This window comes from Nomia melanderi, chromosome 1 (genome assembly GCF_051020985.1).
Source record: "Nomia melanderi isolate GNS246 chromosome 1, iyNomMela1, whole genome shotgun sequence".
Lineage (NCBI taxonomy): Eukaryota > Metazoa > Arthropoda > Insecta > Hymenoptera > Halictidae > Nomia > Nomia melanderi.
This window is the reverse complement of record NC_134999.1, coordinates 22,130,272-22,157,322: the sequence shown is the minus strand read 5'-3', so window position 1 is coordinate 22,157,322 and position 27,051 is coordinate 22,130,272. Positions and strand designations below refer to the sequence as shown.

The following is a 27,051-nucleotide window of genomic DNA, read 5'->3' as shown; positions in this document are numbered from 1 at the left end:
GAGCCTCCCGGAGAAAGCGGAAAGGCAAACTATCCGGCATTTCGCCGGTATATTAAGCCATAAATTATCCGTAAAAATTTTATGAACAACCATTCGAGCGGCGATCGTGCGCGCGTGGGTCGTGTGCCCGTGATACGTGTGTTCCGTTGCGTCCGTTGCGATTTTTCCGCGCGCGTAAAGGATGCTTTTATCGGTCGTTCCTCGCCGGCGCAATAAATCAACGCCTCTTCGAAGACGCGGAGTTCCGGTAAAGCGTTCTCGTAAGAGACTGGTGTTTAGTGTGTGGATTTCTAATTAGTGGGGTGTTGGGTGATGACATTATTTTGTGTTTGATTAGGGGAGATGATGATTAGCGATTTTAAAGGAATAAGGGAATAGATTTTCTATTATTTTTTAAGTTAATTTTTGATTATTTTCTAAATATTTATTTTGTCAGATTAAATATAGCGGTTTCATTTCTGTTTTAGAAAATTTTGTATTTTTTTGAGGTTAGGTTTGGTTTAGAAGGGGAGATTGTGATTGTATTTTTTTTTTATTATTTTTTAATTTGAGTATTGGTTTGAGTATATTGTTGTATTATTCATTAAACATTATTTATTTTGTGAGATTAAATATACCAATTCATGTTTGATTTATTTATTGTTGGTTTTGTGATATTATCGTGTAATGATTTTATTCTTGTTTTAGACAATTCTGAATATTTTTGAGGTTATGATTTTCTTTTTGAAGGGAAGAATTTTTCTTGAAGGGAAGAAGGGAATTTTTCAATTGGAATATTTAGTTTAAGTATATTGTTGAATTATTTTGTGAACATTATTTATTTTTGTTTTAGAAAGTTATGGATTTTTTTGAGGTTATGATTTGAGTTGGATTAATTTACTTTGTGGTGATATGATGTTGATGTTGAAGAGGAGATTGTGATTATATGTTTCTTGTTATTTTTAATATATATATATAACATAGAATATTTATTAACAATAAATATAAAAAAATTATAAAAAAGAAATGATGAAAATTACTTTACAATAAATACCTTATAAAACGATCGTTGTTTGTTCATTTTTAATTTTCATTATTTTTCATACCATATAATTAATTAGTTACAAAAGACATTTTCTGAGAAGTGTAATTACTGTTAATGAAGTTTAATTACTGTTAATGCTCTTTTAATATAATTAAATTAATATAATACGACGTTTATTTACATTATTTTTGTGTTGTAAGGAATTATTGCATAATTATACGGCTGATACTGTAAAAATAGTTCTGTAAATTATGTAATATTATTATAATTTTAATATGTAATAATATTTAATACGATTAATATTTAATAATATTTCATAACATTACTAATATCAATATTTAATAACATTTAATCGTACTAATATTTAACAATATTTAATCATACTAATATTTAATAATATTTAATCACACTAATATTTAACAATATTTAATCACACTAATATTTAATAATACTTCATAACATTACCAATATAAATATTTAATAACATTTAATAACATCAACACTCCATATTACACAATACATATTTAACAATAATTAATTATACTAATATTTAATAATACTTCATAACATTACTAACATCAATATTTAATAACATTTAATAATATCAACGCTACATATTATATAATAGATGTTTAATAAGAATTAATTATACTAATATTTAATAATACTTCATGACATTACTAATATTAATATTTAATAATATTTCATGACATTAATAGTATTAATATTAATAATATTTCATGACATTAATAATATCAATATGTAATAACATTTACTAACATCAACATTTAATAACACTTAATAACATCAACACTCCATATCACACAACACACAAACTACTCATCAAACCTTTCACAAACAACAAAACATAATTATCTAATAATCCCTACAACGTTCACATCCACAGTTCAAATTACAATTGGCTCACATTGCTTCGAGACCGTGCCCGTCTGAAACTTGGACGTCCGAATCAAGGGGAAATAAAGCTGATTTAGTGGGCATTCGAATCGACGCACGTGCTTTATTGCCTTCCGCGAACCGCGCGGCCTGCTCGCCGCGTTTTGATGAATATTGATGGCGATCGGCGCTGGTCCGTGCAACAGAAAAGTGTATTCGATGCGAGGAGATTTATGCCCTCGTGCTCGGGCTAATTGTCATTCTGCGTTTACGAATTAGGCATTGTCGTATATGGTTTTTGTTTTGCTTTGTATGTGTTAGTGTTTATGGGGAATTAGTGTATGTGAGTATGTAATGAATATGTGTGTGAATAATATGTAGTGAATGTATGTATGAATAATATGTAATAAATATATGTAATACATATATGTATCAATAATATGGAATAAATATGTGATACATATATGTATAGATAAACAAACAACAATCGTTTCATAAAGTACTTATTGTAAAATAATTTACATCATTTCTTTTTTAGAATTTTCTAATATTTATATACATAATATTTATGTGTAATAAAAATATGTGTAAATAGTATGTAATACATATATGTGTAAATAATATATAATAAATGTATGTAATAAATCATTTAATTCCGGCAAAAATGTTTCGGAATTGAATCGCTAGATGGCGCAGCGTATCTACTGCGTCGTTATCGGAAGATTAATACGTTGGAAACCTAATCTGCCACGTGTTATTGAGAAATGGTCAACCAGTGATAACAGGTGAATTACTGACGCTTTAATTTATTTGGTGAACGAAGATTTTACTTGAGAAATGAATAGGAATTGATTAATTATTATTTAATTGAGTTCATGAGTTAATTAAGGAATTACAAAGAAATGGACAACTACTGATACCGGGAAGATTACTGACGTTTTTACGTTATTTAATAAATGAATATAAATAAAAATTGCACAATTATTGTTTAATTGAGTTAATGAGTTAATTAAGGAATTACAAAGTTAGAATTATAAAGAACTGATCAATTACTGACACCAAGTAAATTACTGGCGATTTTACGTTATTTAATAAAGGAATATTTAAAAATAAAAATTATATAATTATTGTTTAATTGAATTACAAAGTTGGAATCACAAAGAAACGTTCAACTACTGATATCAGGTAAATTACTACTGCTTTTACCTTATTTGCTAAAAGAATAAGCATAATTAAAATTTGCATAATTACTGTTTAATCGAACTATTGAATATTTTATTGCATATTGTATACCTTATGTAATATTATTGAAAATATATTATTCTACATGGTACCTTATGTATTATTATTGAAAATGTTTTATTGTATATTGTATCTTATGTATTATTATTGAATATATTTTATTGTATATTGTACCTTATGTATTATTATTGAAAATATTTTATTTGTACCTTATGTATCATTATTAAAAATATTTTATTACATACTGTACCTTAAGTTTTAATATTAAAAAAAAACAATAAAACCATTAACATAAATTTACACCAACACGCAGCAAACATCTACACCCATTCACTTTAAACAAACATTTATTTAACAGTTATTTAACTCCAATAACACGGAACTCTGTCACAAGCCACCGAACGAGTTTCCATGAAATGTCCCACGTTCCCTGTACCTTCTGTAGCAAGGCTATCTACACGCTGTCATCCGTGGCCACCGCGGAATACGTGACGAGTCATTAGAATTCCGTGCATCGATCCCTAAAGCGACGTGCATTTGTCTCCAAACCGAAGAAAAGGAAAAAAAATGCCACAGGCCATTGTGGACGTCCGTTTACAATTCGAGAATGAACGCTGGCCCTCGAAAACAGCTGTAACCGCTCGTACATTGGTTTAACATGCGCCGGAAGTGGAGGGAAAAAGGAAAAGGGAAAAAGTGGACGTTTACGTTAACGGTACAGTTAGGAGTGCTGCTTTGACTTTTCGAGAGGTTATGTTGGACCTTTTGCGATGATGTGCTTCCCTCTTGTGTTTGATTTAGTGAGAAATTGAATTGGGAAAATAATTGGATTTTTGTGAATTGTTTTTTTTTAAATTTTTTTTTGGTATTATATTGGCGAGAAAGTAATTTCTTTAATTTATTGAATTTATAGAATAAAATATTTTCAAGAATAATATATAAGGTACAATATACAACAAAGTAATTTCAATAATAAAAAGTTGTTTATTAAAACGAAATTACTTACCTGGCAATCCGATGCATAAGACATAATAAAATATTTTTTAATAGTAATATATAAGGTACCATGTAAAATAAAATATTTTCAATAATAATACTTAGGTACAATATACAATAAAATATTTTCAATAGTAATACATAAGGTACCATGTAGAATAAAATATTTTTAGTAATAATATATAGGGTACTCTGTACAATAAAATATATTCAATATTTTAGAATAAGGCACAGTATAGAATAAAATATTTTCAATAGTAATACATAAGGTACCATAAACAATAAAATATTTAGAGCACAAATTGGAGGGAAAATAATAGAATAATTGCGAACTCTTTTTTTTACCTGTATCACTAAATATTCCCATTCATCATCAATTCTCACACGACCATTTCCAAGTCATTTAAAATCTCCGGTCATCGGTGACGTGCCGAAGCATACCTCTAACGGAAATTCAAAGGCGTCGAATAAAAACCGAGGACTGTTCGAGCCGCGCGTAATTTATTCCTGCCGCTCGTAGTAAAACGCGCGTGGACCAGACGCCGGGGATCATTCGGGCGCACTATGTACACGCGCGGAAGGTGGCGTCCAAAGGCCGCGGGCGCGGGACGGCTTTCCCCCGACAATGGACGCGTCGTTGTCTTTCGTTCCACTCGGTTTGCCCCAGCTAACCGCGACACGTTCAACAACCTCTTCCGTCCAGCGAAAACTGGAGAAAAAGTCTCGACCGGTGCCGGGGCCACGTGACCGCGGACCACCGGAAAAGAATTACGACCGCAATCGCACGGTTTACAGTCGCCGTTCTATGAGACGTTTATGATTTAGCGGGCTGCGCGTTCACGCGTGCGCCGGGGGGACGTGGAATTGAACGTGACGGTTTTTCTTATTGATAGAAGAAATTATTGTATGACGATACAGTATAATCATATTAATTGTACTAATAATAACAATGTGCAACAAATTATACGAAATTGATTATACAATATAATAATAATATGCAACAAATTATTATATACCATTGACTACATAATATAATGATAATAACAATATACAACAAACTATTATACAAAATTAACTATACAATATGAAAATAAAAATAGTAGTAATAATAATAATAATGATAATGATAATGATAATGATAATGCGCAACGAATTATTATATAACACTGACTATACAATATAGTATTAATAATAATAATAATATGCCAAAGATTATTATATAATATTGACTATGGAAAATCATAATAATAATACTAATAATACGCAATAAATTATTATACGAAATTGACTATATAATGTAATAATAATAATAATAATATACAGTAAATAATTATATAAAATTCCTTATACAGTTTAACAAACTATACAACAAATTATCATATAAACTAATAAAACTATATCATATTCCCCAAAATCCGTTTCAATATCAATAACACAAGAAAGTCGAAGAAACAATCTACTATTAATTACCACATTAAACCGTTAGAAACTTCTGTAACGCAATGGAGAAAATTTCAATTGCAGTGATTTGAACGTTACCTTCTCAAATGTGGTAGCAATGGATTGCTGAAATTTTTCTGATTGAAATGAGTCCAAACACGACGTAAATCGAAGTAGTTTTACTAATTAAATATAATTAACGAAACTAAAGGTTAGTTTCCATGAAATTGATAAACTAGTCCGATTCACGTCGTGTTTGGACTCATTTTAATCAGCACAATCTCAGTAATTCACTGACACTACATTCGACAACGTAAGTTTAAAGTGACTGTAATTAAAATTTTCTTTATTGCATCTTTAGTTTCACCTTGTCAATCATAGTACCCATGGATTGCTGAGATTGTGCTGATTGAAATGAGTCCAAACACGACGTATATCGGACTACTTTATCGATTTCATGGAAACGAGCCTTTAGTTTCGCCAATTACATTAAATCGGTAAAACTATTCCGATTCCCATCGTGTTTGGACTCATTGTAATCAGCACAATCTCAGCAATTCGCTGACACTGCATTCGACAAGGTAACGTTAAAGTGACTGTCATTCAAATTTTCTTTATATTACATCTTTATATTTGAAATTATAGAATTAAAGCGAACATTATTGTATTTGTTCATCAATGCATCCATACCTAAATTATTATTCCAAGTTGTTTTTTAATATCGTTTGCCTTGTTAGATAACTATTTTACTACGAAAGATTATATAGATTCAATGAATGATAAATGATCAGACACTCAAATGAGTTATATTGCAATAAATGTAAGACATAATTCATATTATTTTAATAGTCTTCCGGTAAAGAAATAAGTAGAAGTAAACTGAACCAAGCATACCAGTTAATATAATTAACGAGTTAAATGGTCGTTTACGATCGACAGGTTAAACAGGTAAACTCGAACGTTATTAAATACGACGTTAGTCGTTTGCTTATGTAAGTTATTCTTTCACCGGTAATATGAACTATTAAAAATTAAAAATCTTATTTTTTTTGTAATTTTATTACAACTTTAACATGAAATGTTGGTAATATTTTTTATAACTAATATAAACAGAAATCATATATAAATACGAAAGTTCATAGATCAGGGAGAAGTATTTTACTTTAATGTTTTATGAATTGTTTCACCATATGATTTAATAGTAAATATTAAATTGATTATATGTAATATAATCAATGATTATATTATATCAAGTATGATTTTGCTGCGTTGAAACGAGTGGCATAATATTTATATTTATAATACTTACAATATTTACAATATTTACAATATTTACAATATTTACAATATTTACAATATTTACAATATTTACAATATTTACAATATTTACAATACTTACAATATTTACAATACTTACAATACTTACAATACTTACAATACTTACGATGGTTACAATACTTACGATGGTTACAATACTTAAAATATTTACAATACTTATAATAGTTACAATACAATATTTACAATATTTACAATGACAATGATGATGATGACGATGATGATAAAAAATGACACATAAAACGCTGAAATTTTTCGTGGCAGTCAACGTGATAATGCTATAATTACTCTAAATTGTACGATGTAAACGAACCAGCTAACAAACTCCGCTTTCCATGAGAAGAAAAAACCGTCGCGCGATTTTACACTCCGCGGACGAAAGCGAGACCACTTTGCGCCGTTCATTGTCTAAAACACTTCGCTTTCGCTTTTGTCCCGGCGATTGTCTTTCACCGATTAAAGTCTTGGACAATTTTTCATGCGAAACTTATTTCGCTTCCAGTGGAATTCATTCCCTGGGAAAATTGCACTGTTTCAGAAAGAAGAATGAAACACGGAGTTGTTACGTTGTAACAACATATTTCAAAACGTTATATTTGGATATATTAAGAAATATATTAAGAAACATCATTGCTCGAGGAGACCGTTAGACAGAAATACTTTCCGAAGTAAAGACACATACCAACTTGACAATTTCGGAATTTTCTTAGGAATAGTTTTTCGACACGCTCGTGCAACAACACTGTACCAACATATTAAGTTTAATATTAAATTTGATTTGTAAAATTAAGTGTGGACTGATTTCCACCGACCCTAAATATTCGAGTGCCATTAATTTGCTGCTCGACGCGTACATATAATTAACTTAGAAATTTGAAGTTTGAAAATCATTGTGCGCGTTGGACAGAGTGCTGAGACTATGAGAACACTAATAAACTGTCCATGTAAACACGTTTATTGAGTTAAATGCTGTTTGTTTGCCTTGTTTATTAACCGTGAAGTTTCTGGTTCGTTGACCCTATTGTTTTGTTAACCTTCGGGGCTTTTTAGATTTTCTTCAGTGTTAGGTTAATATTGGTGGTTTTTAGTAGGATTGTATTGAAGTTGTGAAAGTACACTATGTAGCAAACATTGAAGGAGAATAAACTGGAAAGTGACTGAAGTTATCATGACAGGAAACATAAACCATGTTTCTTCGAATCATTTTAGATTTTATTCGGTGTTAGGTTATGTTGGTGCTTTTTAGTAGTATTGTATTGAAGTTGAGAAGTACACTATGTCAGAAATATTGAGGAAGAATGAATTCGAAAGTGACAGAAGTTACTATATTATGACAGGAAACATGAGATGATTCATCTTCTTATAAAGCTTTTCTCCCTTCTGTGTTAGGTTATGTTGGTTCTTTGGGTAGAATTTAATTGAAGTTGAATGAATGAATTGGAGTTGAAGAAGAATGAATTGGAAAGTGACAGAAAGTTATTATATTATGACAGGAAACATGAAGAAATCATCTTCTTTATAAAGCTTTTCTTTCTCTCTTCGGTGTTAGGTTAGGTTATATTGGCGTTTTGATAGAATTGAAGTGATGAAAGTTGTGAGAAGTACACACTATGTAAGAAATATTGAGGAAGAATAAACTGGAAAGCGACAATAGAGAGAAGTTATCATTGACAGGAAAAGCATGTGAACCATATTTCTTCGAGTTCTTCGAGTCTCATTTTAGATTTTCTTAAGTGTAAGGTTATTATATGTTGGGGGATTTTTTGGGGGTAGGTCATTTTTCTAGCTTTTCTTTAGTGTTAGGTTATGGTTGGAGGATTTTGTAGAAGTGTGAAGTTATATAACAAATAGTGAAGAAGAAATAAACTAAAAGTGTAACACAAGAAAAAAGCTTTTAAAAAACTCTGGAGGGGACTCGAACTCGGTACACGTCGGATTACTACACAAGCACCTACTCCACGTCACCACTGCGTGTTCGGTACAATAACGTTAAAGTCACAGTACTTATTGAATGTATCTAACATCAAATGCTTATGTCTTCTAAATTCCTGGCTATTCACACCTAATGTTTTACATAGTATTCTTCAAGAATTTTTTCGAGTTATTTTAGCTCTTCTTCGGTTCTAGGTTATGTTGGCTTTTTTTTTTTTAGTAGAGTTATGTGATAGTGTGATATGAAATTCAATGGAAGACGGATATTTATTGATCTGACAAAGTTGTATATGTAATTCATAAAGTAAACAATAATAATAATGATAATAATGATGATGATGATGATAATAACCACAACAACAACGACGGTATTAACAACGATAATAACAATATTAACAATATTAACAAAAATAATAATAATAATAATAACAATAACAATAATGTACAAAAAAAACAGAAAAGAATTAGAGAATTTTACTGTTCATTTCAGTTCTAATTCCAAGGCACTCTACACACAACGTGGAAGATAAAATAACGGAAATGGCAAGGAAACAGAATAAAATAGTGGTGTGATACGAAATTCAATGGAAGGGTTAGGCACGAGGAAAAGAAGGCAGACTGATAGGAGAGAGAGAGAGGGAGAGCTGTGGTTCACAGTGTGGAACGAGTGTGACATGTTTACGTCGAGGCGTCGATGAACGAATGAGACTGATAATGTGCAATTACAGACAGACACACGACCAGCCAATTGTACGGCAAGAGGTCAATGTTGTGACCTTCAAAGTACCTTCAGATGCAATACACTAAATCAAAATCGACCAAATAATTTACCAAATAATGTTTATAAAATTATATAATATGAGTCAAAATAACTCGTTTTGTGAACTTGGTGAATTAACCTAGAAATCATCATCTATATATAGTACAGTATATAGTACAGTACATAGTGTAGTATATAGTACAGTACATAGTGTAGTATATAGTACAGTACATAGTGTAGTATATAGTACAGTACATAGTGTAGTATATAGTACAGTACATAGTGTAGTATATAGTACAGTACATACTGTAGTATATTGTATAGTATACAGTTTATAATATATAGTATAATATGTAGTTCATAGTGTATAATGTATAGTATATTATACAGTATATAGTGTATAATATGTAGTATAGCATATAGTTTATAGTATATTGTATAGTATATAGTTTCTAATATATAGTATACTGTATACTTTATAATATATAGTATGGTATATAGTTTATAGTGTATAGTATAGCATGTAGTTTATAGTATACAGTTTATAGTACAGTATATAGTGTATAATGTATAGTATACTGTATAGTTTATAATATATAGTATAGTATATAGTTTATAATATATAGTTCATAGTGTATAGTATAGCATATAGTTTATAGTATATTGTATAGTATATAGATTGTAATATATAGTATATTACACAGTACATAATGTACAATATATATTACACAATTTATAGTTCATACTATATAGCATTCCATATACTTTACAATATACACTTTATACTACAATATACAGTTCATACCACACACCAATCGAAACAACCAAGACCTAACCTAAATTCCCCACCGCTCCACGTAACACAGCAAACCAATCCTTAACATAAAAATCCCTCCTAACCTCATCGCTCCAACGCTACTTTCGCGATGATGTAAAAATAATGATAACCCTGTCACACCGAACGAATTCTGTCGCTGATTATTGCGCGCGGATCGCCAGGCTGTTCATCATTCCTCCGAAGCTGCGGCGTTCCCTCTTCTCGGTATAATCAAGAAAAATCCCGCGGGACTCCCCGCCACGGCGCGCACTTGTCGTTGCACGGCTCCCAGTGCAATCAATTACATGCTCGTTAACACGTTCCCGGACCGTTTTTTTTTTTAAGACTTTCTGTTCAGACTAGTATGGGTCTTGTACGACCCACAGTTTTAGAATGAAATAAAATTTAATAAATGTGGTGTATGTGAGGATTTGTTAATTTAATAAACAAGGTGTATGTGATTATTTGTTAATTGTATAAACGCGGTGTACGTGATTGTTTATTAATAACGTGATATTATTTCCAATAAGATTTTATTTCCGGGCTGAATAGAAAATTCAGGGTGGGTCATACACGACCCATACTTTTACAATGAAATAAAATTCAATAAATGTAGTATACATGATTATTTATTAAATAAATAAACACAGTATACGTGATTATTTGTTAAATAATAAATATTTTATTTATTGTGATTATTAAACGCAGTATTGTTATTATTTATTGAACTATACATTTTTAAAACATTCTTCATTTTTCAATGAAAATTCAGGGTGGGTCGCACGTGACCCACACTTTTACAATAAAATAAAATTCAATAAACGCAGTATAGATGATCATTTATTAATTCAATAATTATTTATTAAATAAATAAACGCGGTATACGTGATATTAATATGCCTATATTTGACTCTACAATAAATATTTTAAAACATTCTTCATTTTTCAATGAGAATTCATTTTCAGTCTGAATAGAAAATTCAGGGTGGGTCCTATACGACCCACCCTTTTATAATTAAATAAAATTGTAAAAAGAACCGGAAACGAATTAGAGAAAATAAAAATTTTATGAATTAAATATTTATTGATTTAATGAGATTGCATGTTATTCAGAATAATATTAAAAATAATAATAATAATTTATAAGAAAGAGAAAAGAATTAGTGGAAATGAAAAATTTGGAGAATTGAATATTCATTGACCTAATAATGTAATTCACAAAACAACAAATACTAATAACAATAACAATAGTAATGTAAAACAAAACAAAAAAGAATTAGGGAAAATTTAAATTTTGAAATAATATTGTGAAGTGGTTTGGGAATCTCTATTTTTAACATTTTTTGTCAGCATTTGTTATGTATTTTATTGCACTGTTCTTAAAACAATAAAGGTTCGTTCACACAGCTCTTGGGAATTAAAGTTTCTGAAACAAACAATTGGAATACCTATTGCAATAACCATAATAAACCAACATAGACCTCTATCAAACAACGTTTACAAAAATGAATATCCAATTTATGTTTTGTATGCTAACATTGAAAAATATTAATGTTGGAAAGTATTCATACACATTTTACTTTCACTTAGTTAATTTCCTTTGATTTCAAATTTCAATCAAAGCAAAGCCAGCTTTTATTATGGAAAGACAATTTCAAGAAAAACACTCGTTCCACGATAGAAAAAATAATACAAACTATAAATCACATTACTCACAAGCTTTTAACAAATAAACCTTCCTTAATTACTCCAACTGCGTTAATTTCTTCAAATTATGTTCATTAGTAGAGAAAATTAATAATTTTAGAATTAAATATTCATTGACACAACAAGATTGCATATTTAATTCACTACGCAAATAATAATATAATAATAATTTAGAAAGAGAAAAGAATTGAAAATTAAAAATTTTAAGAATTAAATATTCATTGACCTGCAATTTTCATCAATTTGCAATAATAAAAACCTTTACTCAATTAATTCCCTTTAATTTAAAATTTCAATCAAAGCCAGCTTTTATTACAGAAAAACAATTTCAATAAAAACAATCAAAATATGTTCACTAGAAGAGAAAATTAACAATTTAAATAATTAAATATTCATTGACCCAACAAGATTGCTTATTTAATCCAAGAAGCAAATAATAATTTAGAAAGAGAAAAGAATTAAGGAAAATTAAAGATTTAAAAAATTAAATATTCATTGACCCAATAATGTTGTATATGTTATTCACAAAACAAAAAATAATAATAATAATTTATAAGAAACAGAAAAGAATTTGTGAAAATTAAAGATTTTAAAAATTAAATATTCATTGATCTAACAAGATTGCATTTCTAATTTTCATCAATTTGCAATAATAAAAACCTTTACTTAACTAAGCCCCTCTAATTTAAAATTCCAATCACAACAAAGTCAGCTGTTATCATGGAAAGACAATTTCATGAAAAACACTCGTAACCCAATAGCAACAAATAATACAAACTATAAATAAAATTACTCACAATCTTTCAACAAACCTCCCTCAATTACCCCAACAACATTAATCTCTTCAAACTATCCCCCCAAAATTCGCGCAGCGATTCCAAACTTTTGGCGGGCAGCGTCGGTGGCCATATTGGATTCTCAGTCTGCATCAGCCGGCGAAGCGGTTGCACGTGTTCAGGCATGCTCGATGTTTCTCTCGCGAAAACAATGGAACTGAGGATTTCCGTGAAACTTTTCCAAAAAAAAATTAACAAAAATTTTTTGTTAATTACACGAAGCGCGCCATATTGGAAATGTCGATTTCCGAGTGTTCCGCGAATACAAGTGTTCACGAGTGGCGCGAACGTTTCCGGGAGAGTCATGGAGACGACGATGACGGTCGCGCGTCCACAACCGATGACGAACGAGCGAAGATTGGAAAATGCGCTGGCACGAGTGTGCTGCGTCTGATTGTGAGTACTTTCAAGGTCACTTTGACCTCTTGTAGTGATGAGTGAGACGAGTGATGATTTTTAGGTTAATTTGACAAATTCAGGGATTGAGTTGTTTTGTATTGTATTATATCATATAATTTACTAAATTTTATTTGGTAAATTGTTGGGTCGATTTTGATTTAGTGTACTGCGTCTGATGGTGAGTACTTTTAAGGTCACATTGACCCCTTGTAGTGATGAGTGAGACGAGTGATGATTTTTAGGTTATTTTGAGAAATTCACGGAATGAGTTGTTTTGACTGGTATTTTATTATGTAATTTTGTAAACATTGTTTGGTAATTTTTTGGGTCGATTTTGATTGATTAGTTGCCGTAATGAAGAATAACACTCGTGATGATGATTTTTAAGTTAATTTGACAAATTCATGGAATGAGTTGCTTTGACTCGTATTGTATTATATAACTTTATAAACATTATTTTGTAAATTGTTGGGTCGATTTTGATTTAGTGTATTGTATTTGAAGGTCACGATATTAACCCCTTGCCGTAATGAGTGAGACTCGTGATGATTTTTAGGTTAATTTGACCTCAAAATTAAGAAGGGGATCAAAGCGAACGACTATTCTGTTGTTAGTTAATTTATGTTTGTTTTGTTGCTGTTATTAGTTTATTATGTTTGGTAGGTTATTGTTATCAGTTTATTTTGTTTATTGGGTTATTGTTATCAGTTTATTTTGTTTATTGGGTTATTGTTATCAGTTTATTTTGTTTATTATGTTGCTACTATCAATTTATCATATTCATTATATTGCTAGAATTTTTTATTTTTTTTAAATTTTTATTTATTCATACATATTAATTGGGGTTTTAATTTTTTTCTTAAATTCAATATTTTATTATCAAATCTCAATTAATCTCCAAGTAACAAACAAGAAATTAATATATATGAATAAATAATGAATTTAACAAAAAAGAAGCAAAATCTCATTATTTTATTATCAAACCTCGAGTACCCACTAAACAATAAACAATAAACAAATATATATGAATAAATAAAAGGATTTTTTATTTTTTTTTAAACTCTTTATTTCTTCATATATATTTTGAGATTTGTAATTTTTTTCTTAAATTCAATATTTTATTATCAAATCTCAATCTAATCTCCAAGCAACAAACAAGAAATTAATATATATGAATAAATAAAGAATTCAACAAAATAAAACTAAAATACCTAATATTTTCTTACCAAACTTCAATTAATCTCCAAGCAACAAACAAGAAATTAATGTGTATGAATAAATAATGAATTTAACAAAAAATAAACAAAATCTCAATATTTTATTATTCAACCTCAATTAATCTCCAAGCGACAAATAAGAAATTAATATATATGAATAAATAAAGAATTCAACAAAATAACATTAAAAATACCCAATATTTTTTTATCAAACCTCCATTGACCTACAAATAACAAACAAGAATATAATAAATAAAGAATTGAACAAAGTAAAACTAAAATTTCCAATATTTTCTTATCAAACCTCGATTGAACTCCAAGCAACAAAGAAACAAGATATTTACAGACTACAACCTAACACACAATAGGAACCCTTTATTCGGGTTAAAGAGGTCAGTGCATTGAAAACCCGCAAGATGGCGGAATTGGGTCGCGTCGATTGCCATCTGGAAGTATCCTATCAGCCTGTTCTTCCTGCGCGACAAGTCACCTTTCACAATCTTTCCGTTTTCCTTGTCGATTTCTGATTGGACGGTATTATGCGTTGGTTAACCCATTAGGTCCCAGTGATCTGTTAACCCTTTGCACTCGAGAGGTGACTCTCAGTCACCACTTGATTCGACAGTAAAACTGTGAATTTGAATATTTATAATAACAATATAATTATTATATTTATATAGCTTTGTTGCTTAATTCATCTGTAAATTATCCCCTTAACCTTTACCTTTAACCTTTAACCTTTAACCTCTTAACCCTTCGGCCACATTTGCTGTATCAGAACATCATGCATTTGTTTGGGCATAATCGCACGTGACGTCCTGATACGTCGTTGAAACTGAGACGAGATTTAATTCGTTTATTCTGGTTTATTTCAAAACAACGCGTATCTGTTGCAACGGAACAATTAATTTCAGTATTTCGGTGAACCTTGATTGGGATACGCAACCCCATAATGGCAGAAATAGGGAATATATTTTATCAAAGTGATAGCGACAGGTTTAACACGTTCACGATGGGGTGTACCACCGGTGGTACATTCTTGACTCCCATGGGATGGGATGTACCACCGGTGGTACATTCTTCTTTGTCCCATGGAATGAGATGTATCACCAGTGGTACATGCTTATGTATACGTGGGACGCATGTACCACCGGTGGTACATGCTAATCTGTCGCATAGTACATGCTTATCTGTCGCGTGGGACACGTGTACCACCGGTGGTACGTGCTTGTCTGTCCCATAGAACGATATGTACCACCGGTGGTACATGAACTATTGTCGCGTCACAGCATTCAAATAACTGATTACTGCAATTAACAAATTTATTTACATCTTTATATACATAAAAGAACTATTCTCCGAGGTCTCAAGTTTAACACCAAGGAGAAAATAAATACATACACAATTTCCAATTAGTCCTGCCAGATGGGAGAAAGTACGAAAAACAACACCGCCCCATGGTGGGTACGTTAAATTCAAGCCCCGTCGCGAACGTGTTAATGAAAGTAGTGATCTCGAACAATCCGATGAAGAATTTTTTAATGATCCTTTAAGTGATAAAGGGGAATTTCAAAATGGAAATCATGAAGAATATATCGAACTGGAAAGTGATAACGATACTGAGATTATTCCAAGAAGTGAAAGACGTATAAGATGCTTGTCAGGTGATAGTGAATCTTCTCGTGAAAAATTAGATGGAAATTATTAATAATTTGCTGTTTGTTATAACCAGAGTTTATTTGGTTTAAGAGTAGTTTGTAATACTAACTGCCTAAAGTTATTTCAAACCGGAAAAAAATGCGGGGAAAAAAATTGTTTATTAAAAATAAAAAGATTAAGATTGTAACAAAATAAAAAATTTAAGAGATTCGGAGGAATAGAAAAAAAATTGTTTATTAAAAGTAAAAAGATTAATATTATAAAAAAATTAAGAATTTAGGGAGGCACGGAAGACTAAATTTGTTATTTACTATAAAAAGATTAATATTGCAAGAAAATAAAAAATTTGAGCAGGTACTTAAAAAACTTTTTTACTTACAATAAAAACATTAATATTGTAGGAATAAAAACATTGTAGGAAAATTTAAAATTTAAGAGATAGGGAATTTGTTTATTTATAATAAAAAGATTAATACTGTCCAAAAATTTAAAATTTAGGGAGGCGCGGAAAAAAATTGTTTATTAAAAATAAAAAAATGAATATTGTAAGAAAATAAAAAATTTCAAATTTAGGTTGGCGCGGTAAATTTAGTTAGGTTAGGAATCGTTCTAAATGTTGGAAACCGCTGAGTTACGTCGAAAACGGCGACAACACTCGCTAAACAGTGAATGAGATCCGATTTCGCCGGGCGCCCCTCTTTCCGGCGGGCAAAAGGGGCTCGACGTTAACCGCAACAACAGTTGCGGGGACAAGCGTGCCAATTTCTTTTTCAACGACCCTTTTATCCGCTGATTGCCGCCGAACGAGGGTCGAGCGGGTCGGGGAGCGGCACGGCGGTGATTATGAAAACCGGCTGGGAGGAGTCGTCGTTAATCAATGAAAGCGCGCCGCTGGTTAATTAACGAGATCGCGTGAGGAAAGTGGAATGAGTATTAAACACATACCATTAAATTCGAAGCGATGCGGAACTGCGCCGGAGAAAGGGACGCCCGTGCAGAGGCTACGTGTGCGTTCGGTCTTTTGTGGTTGTTGGGAGATTAGTGTTGTTAATGAATATTCAGTTTTTTAGATTTTGTTTTTTTTCTTTTAAGTTATGGGTATTGGTTTTTGTTCTGTGGATTAGGTGTGTAGTCTTGATGGATTAATGGATATTTAATTGTTAAAAATTTTTTTCCTTTTAAGTTGTTATTATTATTATTTACTTGTGTAGTGTTGTTGGATTAACGAGTATTTAATTGTTAAATTATTTAGTTTCCAATCATTCTTTTCTTGTTTTTTTGAATTATTGTTATTAATGAATATTTAATTCTTGAGATTTAGTTATTATTATTGTTTGTTGGTTTGTGAATTTTGTGTGCAGTCTTGTTGGATTAATGAGTACTTAATTGTTAAAATGTTTAATTTTCAATAATTCTTTTGTGGTTCTTGTGAATTATTGTTATTATTGTATATTTATTTTTTTGAGATTTTATTTTCTTTCTTTTAAGTTATTATTATTGTTTTTTGCTTTGTGGATTACTTGTGTAGTGTTGTTGGATTAATGAGTATTTAATTGTTAAAAATTTGTTTCTTTTCTTTTAAGTTGTTATTATTATTAATTGCATTATTTAAAATGTTTAGTTTTCAATCATTCTTTTGTGGTTCTTGTGAATTATTATTATTATTGTTTTTTAGTTTGTCGATTACTTGTGTAGTCTTGTTTGATTAATGGATATTTAATTGTTAAAATGTTTAGCTTTCAGTAATTCTTTTGTGGTTCCTGTGAATTATTATTATTGTTTTTTAGTTTGTCGAGTACTGATGTAATGTTGTTGGATTAATCAATCACACATAAATTAAGAAACAAAGCTATTTTATTTAAATATTTCATGTATTGACGGATAATACAACATCCACATGTTGCTACTGATCAAATGTAATAGGTACAAGGCTTCACAATTCACTGCGACTTAAGTTTACATTTCCCCGTTCTTTCTATCCTAAACTGGCGAAGGACAATTGTTAGGTTACATTTTGTGTTCAGAGGCATGTAGCCAAACGTAGTCAACGGCACAGGCTGGCAATGTGACATGTACAGAAGTGAGGTTGGAAAACTGCCAGAGATCTGTTCAGTGATATGCCTTGTCTATAAACATGTTTCACCTAGAGCTACACTTTTGATCAGGACAAAGCCTCCAGCAAACCAGCAAAGTTCTCGTGTCTGGTCTAGGCTATAGAATCTAAGTGTCGTTTAGAAAAAGTAAGCACCTCCGATGCTGGAAGATCGCCAGAGATCTGTATAAACATGCCATCTCTGAATACATTCACCCGCAACTGCATTTGTGCAAAGCCTTCAGCGAACCTGCAAAGGGTAAATCCAGGCTGTTGGTGGTCCGAGAGATTTAAACTATGAAACTCAAGTTCCTAGGTATACTGATGAAGGAGTATTGTGGTCAGTGTACCGCAAAGTCTCTAGGCAGTCGAGTTCTGAAGTGAATGTTCTGGACAAGGATCTTCGGGACATGTCCTTTGCCCGGTCTCTTAATTAGAAGTGATGAAAGGGGACGATATAATGCTGGAAACTAGTAAACTTTGATAGTATGAGGAGTCAATTTTTGGTATGTGAAGCTGAATCATCGCTTTTAATAAAAAGACTACCAAGACGTAACCAAAAATTAAAGGGGATGATGTTGTAATCCTGGAAACTAGTAAATGTTAATAGTATGAGGCGTCAATTGTTGTGATATGTGAAACTAAATAATTTTTGGGTCCATGTTTGTCATCATTTTTTTTATCCTTTAATGAGTACTACATGCTAATGAAGATTAGAATTAAATTTTTTTAATGGTCGAATGTCAAGTGTAGAAAAAAATACAGAATAACCTTTTTTCATTCTCTTTTCAATTTTTTTAATATTTTGCTAAACTATTCACTTTCCCTAAGAAATTTTAACTGGTATAAAGATAATTCTATTTCTTCTTGAATAAATAAAAATTTATAACCTCATATGCATACAACGAATTTTTTTAAAAGTTTTGGACTACAAAATTTATTGCTACATACTTTTTTAAATTTTTTTTTAGAGTAACATTCAAAATTTAATTTTATAAGTTTTGTAAAAAAGTAATTTTCTTATTTATATAAATAAATTTATATTTTACCATAATGACAAGAATCATCCACAAGAGTTTAACATTGAAAATATAATTTTATAATTTTTGTAAAAAAGTAATTTTCTTATTTGTATAAATAAATTTATATTTAATTTTCCTTTATAACAATGGTACCTAAAACAATTCCGCTAAAATTAAATGGCGTGACCTGACGCGTTTGATTTGAAATAAACTGTAAGGCAAAGGGTTCACGCGTCGAGTGCCATGGGGTGACTAACGACCGGCACTCGACTTGGCAGTGGCGCCGTGGGGTCGCCACTGACCCTTAGACAAATTCAATTATTACAATTCGTTCAACTAAGCGATAATTCATCTGGAACTTTTCAGTGTTATGACATTCATTCAATGATATTTTCAAAGTACTCAACATTCGAAATGATTTTGACAATAAATAGTTTCACTTGATTATTATAATGAATGATTGAAGAAATTGAAAATAACCTATTGTTACAATTTTTGTAGGGGTTACGTATTAATCGTATTAAATTGATTAATTAATTTTTCGTAGAAGTATGTGTACCTTTTCAATAATTGTAAAGGAAGAAATCCGGAATGGGTCATTTCTGACCCATCTGGTAGTTCCAGTGTTAATTGAGAAATATAATGTTAGTCCCAAGAAATACTTGTCTAGATGCGAGTCACTCTCAACGCTATTACAATCACGAGTGCTTCAACATTAGAACCGACGGCCGGGTCAAAAATGACCCATTCCGGATTTCCTCTTTTTTAGATTATTAAGAAATTATTAATCTATTTGCATCAAACCTTTAATATGATTAATATGTAACCTCTATGAAAATTGTAACAATAGGTTATTTTCAAAACCATTTCGAATATTCGATTCTTTTAACCCATTCGCATCCGTAAGCGGAATATTCCGCACACAACCGAGCATTTCATACGATTAACATGTAATTCCTATAAAAATTGTAAGAATTAATTATTCTCAGTTTCTTCGAACGTTCATTCTGGTATTGAAGTGAATCTATTTATTTTCAAAATCATTATGAATATTCCATGCTTCTGACACATCTGCACCCGTAAGCGGGATATTCCGCGAGGGACGCAGTTCGCTGTGTATTGATCATTTTAAATATCATCATAATAATAAAGTCTGATGACCACTGTTACGCTTACTTACTGCACAAACATATACCACTATCTTTCGTTTTAATTATTACAAGTGATTTCCAAGTAAAAATTTAAATAAGAAAGGTATTGACAGGCGAATGCTTCGAATCCATGAAATTATTTATTTCGAGCTATGACGCAAATAGGTTAATGGTTTCTTAATAATCGCAAAAAGAAGAAATCTGGGATGGGTCATTTTTGACCCGGCCGTCGATTCTAATGTAGAAGCACTCATGATTGTAATAGCGTTAAGGGTGACTCGCATCTAGACAAGTATTTCTTGGGACCTCTATTATATTTCTCAATCAACACTGGAACTACCGGATGGGTCAAAAATGACCCAGTCCTGATTTCTTCCTTTACAATTATTAAAAAAGTACACATACTTCTACGAAAAAGGCTATTTTCAAAATCATTTAAAAAATTCACTGCTTTTAACTCATTCGCATTCGTAAGCAGAATATTCCGCCCACAACCGAGCACTTAATACAATCAACACCCAACCCCTATAAAAATTTTAACAATAGCTAATTTTCAAAATCGTTTCAAATATCCAATGCCTATAAGACATCAATCTCAAAACAAAAAAGTCGCAACCAGTCATTTCTACTATCACGATAATTCTATTAAACCTTAATCCTACCTTATCAAACAATTAACTAACATCTCTCCGAAAACCAGGTCCGCAGAGGTTGAAACGTCCCGAAAAACCGGGGGAAACGGTCCTCACGTGGCGCCGGCCGCAGACGTCGAAACGCGGAGCGAGCGCCTTATTTTGAAGGGGGCAAGCGCCGCACGGCGCAGTCGTGGCCAGTGGGGGGGACGGGAGCGCGGCGAGAGTGGGAGCGAGACGGAGCGCGACCGCAGCATGACGAACGCCCGGCAGCGGCGCGGCGCGGGCAGTCTGCGCACGGACATCGATCGAAGCTCACGTCCGCTCCCCGAGTTCCCGGTGTTTTCCTTTCGGTCCGCCCGCGACAGTTCCGCCGCGGCCGTCCTCGGGAGTCGAAGTGCTCGCGCGCCGTCGCGCTAGTGGACCTGCGCCGCGTAACGTGTGACACGTCGGGTTCGTTCGCAGTGGTGACAATTGTGCCTCCGAGGGAAAAATAAAGTGAAAACCGTGTGTCGCACCTCGGAGCCGTGCGCCTCTTCTTCTCCGCCGGCTCGTGGCTGGACCTCGCTAATCGCCGTTCGTTTACCCCTCGGCCCGACAGCGCTATGCAGCGACGGTGACTTCGTTACGCTCGCCGACGGTGAGTACCACGTTTCCAATGTGACTCGATTGTTACCTTCGCCGCCCTTCCGTCGGACAACCCACCGCCGCGAACGCTTTTCGCTGATATTTTGGCGAATGTTGTGTATCATTTTATGGGAATGATTAATTAGTGAAAGTGATTCATTGTATGCGACGTAGAAGTATTAAATAAATACTTGTGTGACATTTTTGAGGAATTTCATTAAATTCATTTTGTTTTGTTACTATTTTAATTAAAATATTTGATGATTAGTGGAAGTGCTAATTGACACATTGTTTGCTACGAAAAAGTAATAAATAATTATGTAATTTAACATTTTTTAGGAAAGTAGATAATTGAAAATCTTTTTTCAATGCGAACGTGGAAATTGGTTTTTTATGTAACGTTCTGTGTACTTTGATGAAAGTAATTAGTAATTAGTGAAAGTGGTGATTGACATATTGTATGCAACGTAAAGGTACTAAATAAATTTCATTAAAATTAATGAAAATTAATAAAAACATTAAAATGTTGATAAAAGTAAGTAGTTGATTGGAAGTATTTCTATTTGCAATAGTGAAATGTTTGAATAATAAATAATTGAATCGAATGTAATATAATTTGAAACGAACAAAATGGACGCGGTGTGTTAATAAAAAAAGAAATATTGTTAGTGCAGATTTATTTGTTTATTATTCATGGTACATTGAACGAAAACGACGTAACAGTCTCGATGACATGTAAGCTGATTTTGTACGCTTTTTCATGACCTGAACAAATCAAAGTAAATAATTGAAAACTATGATTTTAAAATTAAAAGTGTAAATTATTTTGTACACGATTTTTCATGACTCGAATAAATCAAAATAAATATTTTTAAAAAAATTCCGATTTTGAAATTAAAAGTGCGCGGCAGTGGGTTAACCGTCACTTGACTGCGTTTAGGATTTCGCCGGGACTTTAGTCCAGTTTTCTCAGCGACGATGGGAGCTCTGATATTATCAGAGTATTGTGCGTGTTACGTGTGATATTTAACCGTTTGCACTCGAGAACATTTTTCTCAACAGATATTCATTATTCTGATTAAATATCAAGGATACGTTTTACAACTAACGTAAAGAAAATAACATGAATAAATTAAGTGACGGAACTAGTTTATTTCGATACATTATATAAAATTTGATATAGAATTCTAAATTTGATTATTTTGTTCGGTCTTGATTATTTTGCTGGTTGGTTAATTTTCGTCGTGGCCGATTTTTCGTTGGGAATTGTAGGGTTACGTGGAAATGGTTTCTTGAGCTACTGGCTGATATAAATATTTACGGCGACTAAAGTCACTTTGAAGTCAGTGATGTTTGTAGGGATTCATAGTTTCGTGTATTGCACAGTGAGATTGGGATAAATTTTTCTCCTAATATTTAAAATAGATTTTGATAGATATTTTAATATTTAAATAAATAATATTTAGAATTCCGTAGTGAGATGAGAGTGGGATAAATTTTTATCCTAACGTTTAGAATAGATTATGACAGGTATCCTAATATTTAAATAAATAATATTTCAAAATTGCATAGTGATGAGAGTGGAATATATTTTTACTACAAATTTTTATCCTAATATTTAAAATATTATTTCATATTTTATAACACTAGAACTACCGTACCAGGGAAAGTGACTTGTTCCGCAGACATTAATACTTTCGAAGCATTGAATATTAGAAATGATTTGAAAAATAAATTGCCTCATTTGGAATGTTGCAACAAATGCTTGAAGGAATTGAAAATAATTTATTATTAAAGTTTTTAGGGAGATCACATATAAATCGTATTAAATTTCCGGCAGTTCTAGTGTTAGTTAACACTTTGTGTTAATTTCATTGACACTTATACCCCATGTGCCGTTAATAATAAAACTGCCAATCACTTGAACTGACTTTTACCAATTTGTTTATAAAAACGAAAAGCGTGCGATTATTAAGATTTCAATCAGTTTCGCTATTACTGAATTAATTAATTAAGTTTCCGTAGAAGTATCCGTACCTTTTCAATAATTGTAAACAACGAAACCTTGAATGGATCATTTTTGACTCACCCGGTAGTTCCAGTGTTAATTGAGAAATATAATAGTGGTCCCAAGAAATACTTGTCTAGATGCGAGTCACCCTTAACGCTATTACAATCACGAGCGCTTCAGCATTAGAACCGACGGCTGGGTCAAAAATGACCCATCCCAGATTTCTTCTTTTTGCGATTATTAAGAAACCATTAACCTATTTGCGTCATAGCTCGAAATAAATAATTTCATGGATTCGAAGCATTCGCCTGTCAATACCTTTCTTATTTAAATTTTTACTTGGAAATCACTTGTAATAATTAAAACGAAAGATAGTGGTATATGTTTGTGCAGTAAGTAAGCGTAACAGTGGTCATCAGACTTTATTATTATGATGATATTTAAAATGATCAATACACAGCGAACTGCGTCCCTCGCGGAATATCCCGCTTACGGGTGCAGATGTGTCAGAAGCATGGAATATTCATAATGATTTTGAAAATAAATAGATTCACTTCAATACCAGAATGAACGTTCGAAGAAACTGAGAATAATTAATTCTTACAATTTTTATAGGAATTACATGTTAATCGTATGAAATGCTCGGTTGTGTGCGGAATATTCCGCTTACGGATGCGAATGGGTTAAAAGAATCGAATATTCGAAATGGTTTTGAAAATAACCTATTGTTACAATTTTCATAGAGGTTACATATTAATCATATTAAAGGTTTGATGCAAATAGATTAATAATTTCTTAATAATCTAAAAAAGAGGAAATCCGGAATGGGTCATTTTTGACCCGGCCGTCGGTTCTAATGTTGAAGCACTCGTGATTGTAATAGCGTTGAGAGTGACTCGCATCTAGACAAGTATTTCTTGGGTCTAACATTATATTTCTCAATTAACACTGGAACTACCAGATGGGTCAGAAATGACCCATTCCGGATTTCTTCCTTTATGTATCTTACGTATTCTTCCCAATCGTATTAATGCTTGGTTGTGTGCGGAATATTCCACTTACGGATGCGAATGGCTCAAACGCATTGAATATTCAAAATTGTTACAATTTTTGTAGTTGTAGTGTTAACACGTGGAATGCCTTATGGGTCACCGGTGACCCAGATCAAATTGAATGATTATAATTCAATCAATTAAACAATGATTGTTTGAGAATATTTTTATATTATATTGACAAAATTCAATCAATTAAATAATGATTGTTTGAAAATATTTTTATATTATATTGACAATGATCTGTTAATTAATTTTTCTCTTTATGGAACTAAGACCAAATCGAATGGTTATAATTCAATCAATTAACACGTGGTACACGTTAATTTTTGTAACAAAATATAAAAAATTAAGAAAAACTTGAATATAACTTAATATTTTATTTAAAAAATCAATACAGTTCATAAGCAAAATAAAACTGAAATTTCCGTGGCATTGAACATGTTAAACGATGATTATTTGAAAATATTTTTATATTAAATCAATTATACAATCATTATTTGCAAATATTTTTATATTGTATTGAAAATGAACCGCTAATTTTTTTTTCCTAACCAAGACCAAATCGAATGATTATAATTCAACCATTTAAACAATGATTACAATTCAATCAAACAATGATTATTTGAAAATATTTCCATATTATATTGACAATGAACTGCTAATTTTTCTCTTTACCTGACCAAGAATGATTATAATTCAATCATTTAAACAATGGTTATAATTTAATATTTTTATATCATATTGAAAATGATCTGCTAATTTCTCTCTTTACCAAGACCTAAGCAAATCGAATGATTATAATTCAATTAAACAATGATTATTTAAAAATATTTTCATATTACATTGAAAATGAACCGCTAATTCGTCTGTTCACGATGGCAGTGTGTCGCTGGAGCTGCGAAGGTCCGCAATGCGTCGGGCTCGGCGCCGACCGAGAAAAGCTCTCGCGCGAAGGGCTAACCTTCGACGTAACCTCTAAAGCGATTACGAAATCTGCCCACGAGGCATGCTTTCAACGTTGGGACAGTGTTTACGAGCCGCGATACGCGATGGACAATAAGTGCGTGACAATAAAACGACTTCGGAACTGCTATTGTCGCGCATGGCGCTGGGTACTTGTGTACGCCTGTTCCCGGTGTACTGGGTGTCTCGTTTTAATCTGCGAATGTAATTAATTTCAAATTGTTATTGCAAATTATTTTAAATTGTTCCAGTAATTATTTTAAATTATTCCAAAATTATCTTAAATTATTCCAAAATTATTTTAAATTATCCCAAAATTATTCTACAATTATTTTAAATTATTCCAATAATTATTCCACAATTATTTTCAATTATTCCAATAATTATTCCACAATTATTTTCAATTATTCCACAATTATTTTAAATTATTCCAATAATTATTCCACAATTATTTTAAATTATTCAGAAATTATTTTAAATTATTTCAATAATTATTCCAATAATTATTCCAAAATTACTTCAAATTATTCCAAAATTATTTTACACTATTCCAATAATTATTTAAAAATTATTTTAAATTATTACAGTAATTATTGCAAAATTATTTTAAATTATTCCAGTAGTTATTCCAAAATTGTTTTAAATTATTCCAATAGTCATTCTAAAGTTATTTTAAATTATTTTAAAAATGGTACTGAAGACATTATTTAAATAATAAATAGTTTCTAAAATTAATTGTATTTATATATTAACAAGGACACCCTGTACATTCTTGAACACATAATAGCAGTGTAAAGGCAAGCAGGCCGGTGTTGAAAATCAAAGGTGTTCTGTTAATGGAACAAATGGCCCGCGAGAAGTGGGAAGGTCGGGAATGCTTGCAAACTGTCTGGTCGAGTTCGGCGTTACTCTTGAACTGTTTCGAATAAATATTTATAGGAGACAATTAGGGGATTGAATTCTCGTCGATCGAACGTTTCGTCCGGACAATTGTTATTCGGTGTTCGAGGCATATTTTTCTAGATGTTCGCTTGAATAATTCATCTTTGTTTGGCCAAGCAACAATGCGGGGAATTTTGTATAGGTACTTATTGATTCGAAGTCTGTTTCTTTGGTGTGGTACGTCAGTGTCTTCTGTGACATTTTGGTATGAATATTTTGTGATGTTTAGTTGTTGGGAATTGGATTTTGAGTGGAATATTTGGTAACGGTTATGAGTAAATTTAGTAAAGTTAGT

General features: G+C 31.5%; 1 protein-coding gene and 1 long non-coding RNA gene across 6 annotated transcripts in view; both read left to right on the top strand.

Moving 5' to 3' along the window:
* The first annotated feature begins 7,242 nt into the window (after positions 1 to 7,242).
* Positions 7,243 to 11,040, top strand: LOC143174431 (uncharacterized). 4 transcript variants are annotated; one of them, XR_012998387.1, is made up of 4 exons: positions 7,243 to 7,941; positions 8,732 to 8,912; positions 9,062 to 9,234; positions 9,357 to 11,040. It is a non-coding gene; the product is annotated as an uncharacterized LOC143174431 (long non-coding RNA). The 4 variants fall into 4 exon arrangements; XR_012998386.1 differs by having other exon boundaries at positions 7,243 to 8,669; positions 9,090 to 9,234; XR_012998385.1 differs by having other exon boundaries at positions 7,243 to 8,669; positions 9,087 to 9,234.
* Positions 11,041 to 13,064: 2,024 nt separating this feature from the next.
* Positions 13,065 to 27,051, top strand: part of LOC116426839 (uncharacterized) — a 207,904-nt gene continuing 193,917 nt past the window's right edge. For both annotated transcript variants that reach the window (XM_076369098.1, XM_076369109.1), the window contains exons 1-2: positions 13,065 to 13,382; positions 21,227 to 21,798. The gene's annotated coding sequence lies outside the window, so the exon portion shown is untranslated. The remainder of the gene's footprint in view (positions 13,383 to 21,226; positions 21,799 to 27,051) is intronic.